Source organism: Brassica rapa, chromosome A03 (genome assembly GCF_000309985.2).
Source record: "Brassica rapa cultivar Chiifu-401-42 chromosome A03, CAAS_Brap_v3.01, whole genome shotgun sequence".
NCBI lineage: Eukaryota > Viridiplantae > Streptophyta > Magnoliopsida > Brassicales > Brassicaceae > Brassica > Brassica rapa.
Window position 1 is genome coordinate 35,142,075 of NC_024797.2, and position 5,157 is coordinate 35,147,231.

At 40.3% G+C, this 5,157-nt stretch overlaps 1 non-coding gene across 1 annotated transcript; it reads right to left on the reverse strand.

Moving 5' to 3' along the window:
* Positions 1-4,369: 4,369 nt before the first annotated feature.
* LOC117133176 lies at positions 4,370-4,476 on the reverse strand. Its single transcript, XR_004457017.1, has one exon. It is a non-coding gene; the product is annotated as a small nucleolar RNA R71 (small nucleolar RNA).
* Between the last annotated feature and the right edge of the window lie 681 nt (positions 4,477-5,157).

Below are 5,157 nucleotides of genomic sequence, written 5' to 3' on the forward strand. Positions count from 1 at the left end.
AAATTATTGCTTTATTAGGACTTAAGATCTAGTTAGGAGGAATCTGAACAAGACTTGGTGGCTAAAACCACTAAGGCTTGCTTCATAAAGATTCCAATAAAAGAATTCGAACGGGACTTAGAGGCGGCAATCTTCAAGGCTCGCTTCACAAAGAATTCTTGTATATAGAACAAAAATAAATGAACAAGACTTGGTGGCAACCACCATTAAGTCTTGATTCATGAAAGTTTGTCCAATCTTGGTCACTGATCCTGCAAGTGAAGCAGACTTTGACTCAAGAGAGAAATTAGAGAGAGATAAATTAGGAACTAACTTATACCTGCAGTTACATATAATTGTCTGAAATCCTTGTATAATATGATCGATACTCCCAAGGTAAAGCATACACTTTTATATTTATGCTAAGAAATGAGGTTACTAGAGGGGAATGTCAGACATGATTTGCTGAGTTGTAGACTAGTTGAATTTGGTTGCTAAGCTAGGATATAGCATAATATGCTTTTGTGATTAGGACTATTTACATGTGGTTTGCGAAATTGTAGAGGTGATGATTTTTATGTTTTAAATCTTTAAGTCCCTGCTGTTTTCAACCCTGTTTCAGACAGACTGGCTGTTTTTTTTGCTTGAGGACAAGCAAAAGGGTAAGTCTGGGGAAGTTGATATACCATGGATTTGACGCATTTTCATCCATGGTATATAAGTTATTTATTATCTATATACTATATATTCTATCCTATTAGGTATGTTTTCAGGTTCAGAAGTATCTTGGAGTAAAGTGATGATTATGGAGAATTTAGGAGCTTAAAAGAGATTTCATCCGAGCTGACCATCAGAGGTCGATACGAAGAAGAATAAATCGATCGATGTACATCATGTACCATCGATCGATGTCGAGACGCGGATCGCACGACTTGGTTCCTGCCGACTTTAAACCCAATACTTCACCAAATTACAAGATTACCCCTGACGAGTTTTAAACCTATAGTTATATACTTGCCTAAGTGTTAGGAGGCAGGAGAGACACAAAGTTTTAGAGCTTTAGCCACCATTGTATTCTTAGGAGAGAAAATCATAGAGATTTGTGATTGGAACTCTATTGATTCATCTATTCTATTCCATGCAGTTTTTATCTATATTTTGTGTTATGAATTACTTAGCTATGTCTGAGTAGTTTACTTGTTAGATTCATGGTTCAAATAGGTTAGAGGGATTAGCCCCAACTATAGAATTGCTAAGTTGTGGTATTCATTGATATATTTTTTTTACTGCTTGTTTTAGCCTTGCTAACTAGAACATGAACCTAGGAATTTGCATGAGTCAAACATCCTTGACCATCCTGTCCTGAATCTAGTCTATCACACTAGGACTGCTAGAAAAAGGCTAACCGCTGATCTAGGAAGCTAGTGAGTATTATCAACATGTGCCTAGGGCTTAGCTAGAAGTGTCGATCGATATTGTCTTCTGACAATCGATCGACATTGTGAAAGGTGTATCGATCGATATCCCTATAGGATCATTGATCGACACTTTCTTGTGATCAGAAGACTAACCGTTGAGATCCAAGATCTAGTTAGTTAACTAGTGAAAAATTGCTATCGCTGATCATTGTGATTAAGGAGTTGAGCTCTAATATATCATGCATGTAACTGTTAGGCATCTATAGGATTATAATCTCCAACACCTGAATAGAAACTCTGCGTCTAATACCTTTCCAAAATGTTACACCCCCAATCATCTTGTTAGTCGAGCAATAGACTTTCTCAATTAGGATTGCTATTTACTTTTAAACCCATAAAACAACAAAACTTAGAATTAATAATTAAACTATATTTAATAGGTTCCCTAGCTCCTTGTGGATTTGATCACTAAGTACTATAATTGAACCTCTTATTTGAGAGAGTAATTCACTCCTTAGGGTAATTTGAGTGATATCAAAGGCGTTAGCGCTTCATCGATCTCGAACCAACCCTCAGTCGTTAATCGAGGTAGAGACCGACTCAGACATGGATGAACCTTCACTCCTTAGGGTAATTTGAGTGATATCAGGAGTATCGATCAAAGGACACATGGACTCTTACTCTAGCAGGTATCTGAGTAAACAAGTAGTCTTATTCTGATTTCTTTTCTCCCTATATCTCTCTTCTCTGAATCTTTTTATCTCAAATCCAACGAACAATGATGATGTGTGATATACCTTGGATTTGACCCATTTTTATCCATGGTATATAAGTATTTTACTATATATATCTATGTTTTCTACTCTTCTAGGTATGTTTACAGGTTCAGGTGCATTTCGGAGTAAAGCTATGACTTTGGAGCATTTTGGAGCTTAAAGGACATTTCACCCGAGCTGACCACGTAGAGGTCGACGAGAGGAAGAACAATCGATTGATGCGCATCAGTGCTGACGATCGATATCAGGAGGTGCCTCGACAAATGAAGATTAATATTGATCGATGTACACAAGTACCATCGATCGATGTCGAGACACCAGACACGCGACATTTTGGATTCAGCAGACTTAAAAGCCAAGGCCAAGGCAAATTACCAAAATGCCCTGACGAGTTTTTAACCTAGTAGAATATATACTGCCTAAGTGTTTTGACGGCAGAAGAGCTTTTCTAGACCTAGTTTTGTTACAAGTTTCATTTGGGAGAGAAGATCACTTGTGATTGGAACTCCTTGTTTTCATTTCTTTTCATCTATACTATGAGTTTATATTCCTTTATTGTTATGAATTGCTTTGCTATGTCTGAGCAGTTCAATTATTAGATCCAGGGTTCATATATGTTTGTGGGATTAGCCCCAAACTATAGATCTGCCTTGTTGTGATATTCATGATAGATTTGTATTTATTGCTTGTTTTAGCCTTGCTAACTAGAACTTGATCATAGGATTGCATACTCAAGCACCCTTGTTATCCCATCCTGACATCTATCTATCGTATTAGGACTGCTAGAGAGGGCTAACCGCCAATTTAGTATCTTAATAGGGCATATCATACTCGAACATAGGTCTGGCTAGAACCCGTCGATCGATGTCCTCAACTGACTATCGATCGACGTTGGCAAAGGTGTATCGGTCGACATCTTAATAGACCATCGATCGACACTCTCTCGTCGTCGACATACTAACCATTGAGACACGAGATCTAGTCTGTTAACCAGTGAGACATGCGACAGCTGATCACTGAGTTAAGCGATTGAGCTCTAATATATCATACATGCAACAGTTAGGCATCTATAGGTATTATAATCTCCAGTACCTGAATAGTGGCCCTGCATCTAATAAAATGTCCAACCAAGTTACATTTATTATTTACTCGCTTGTTACTATTGCTATTTCATTTAAACATTTGCAACATTTAGAATTAATAAACACTAGATTTAATTGTTCTCTAGCTCCTTGTGGATTCGATCCCTAAGTACTACATCTGAACCTCTTGATAAGAGTAACACTCCTTAGGGTAATTTGAGTGGTATCAAATTTGGTGCCGTTGCCGGGGAGCTTTGATCGCCATTAGATTTAGTTTTATTGATTCTTATTCTTTTCTCTACCCCCATTCTAATAATATTTTTCTTGTTTTTTCAGGTGCATGCCCAGCGGTACCAGAAGCAACAAGGAGAAAGACTTGCTGTTCTCAGACGATCCTGCTCATTTGGAACGCACCATCCGTAGAGATCAACGTTCCACATCGCTCGACGCAACAACTTCGTCGCCGATCGATACGCACAACCAACCGTCGACCGACACTAGACTATCATCGTCGATCGATCCCAATAGTTCGACAATGATCGATACTACACCGCGTACGTCGATCGATACCGAGTCGTCAAAAATGGTAAACATTATTATTCTAACACACGACGAGAACGGAAACCTGTATGACTAGGCTGGTCATCTGCGTAATGCAACATGTCATAAAATAGATGCTCAGGGGACTGTAATCCCTGATGCTGATGCTACAGGAGCTGCTCAACCTGTAGACGAGGACGCTCGATCGAAACCACTGGCCGACTACAATCGCGCAGATGAGTACTATTCCAACAGATCAGCTATTCGACTTCCGTATATCCAGAAGCAGAATTTCGAGCTGAAGCCTCAATACTACACTCTCGTGTCGCAGATACCCAACTCTGGATTACCGCACGAGCATCCTATGGACCATCTGGAACGGTTCGAGGATCTAATCGCTGCTATTCAGATGGAAGGAGTCCCCGAAGATTACCTGCTGTGCAAGCTCTTCGGATACATGCTGAATGGAGAAGCGATGCACTGGCTTAGGCAGCAACCCACAGGATCTTTAACATCCTGGACCGATTTCAAGAATGCTTTCTTACGAAACTTCTTCGATGAGGCGCGCGCTGAAGAACTTCGAAACAAAATTTCCACAATCTCGCAGAAGGCTGGAGAGTCCTTCAAAGATGCGTGGATTAGATTTAGGTTCTTCCAACGAGACTGTCCACACCACGGATTTAACGAAGTGCGGCTGCTAAGCACTTTCTTCCGAGGTCTCGCCTTACAGTATCAAATGGCTCTTGATACGGCGAGTGAAGGAAACTTCACTACACGGAATCCGTTGGATGCTGTGGGACTTATCGAAAACCTTGCTAACAGCAGCAGCACCAAAAACACTGACTCTGAACGGAAGAAGTCTGTAGCCTCTACCGGGAAGGAACAGCTGGACGAAGTAAGAGCTAAGTTAGATGTGGTGCACGAGCTTCTTAGGAAGCAAGTCTGTTCAGCTGAAGGAGAAGTAGCAGATACGGAAGGAGAAGAAAATGTGAACTACATCGGAGGTACCGGATTCCAGAAATTTGGAAACCAGGGCGGAAACATAAACTTCTTTGGAAATGGCCAAAGAAGTAACCAAAGTTCACAATTTCAAAAACCCTTCAACAACAGCAAAAGCTACTCGAACTCTTATTACCAAAATCCACCACCCCAGACTCAGGAAAGCAAGATCGAAGAAATGCTTGATCGAGTACTGTTGGGACAACAACAAATCATCATGGATTTCAACGGTAAAATAGACTCCGCCAACAACGATCTGAACACCAAAATCGAGACCTTAGGGACTCAGGTGAGAAAACTTGAAACGCAAGTAATTCAGACGGGCGAGACTATAAAGAGGCAAGAAGCTTTCGCTAGAGAGGC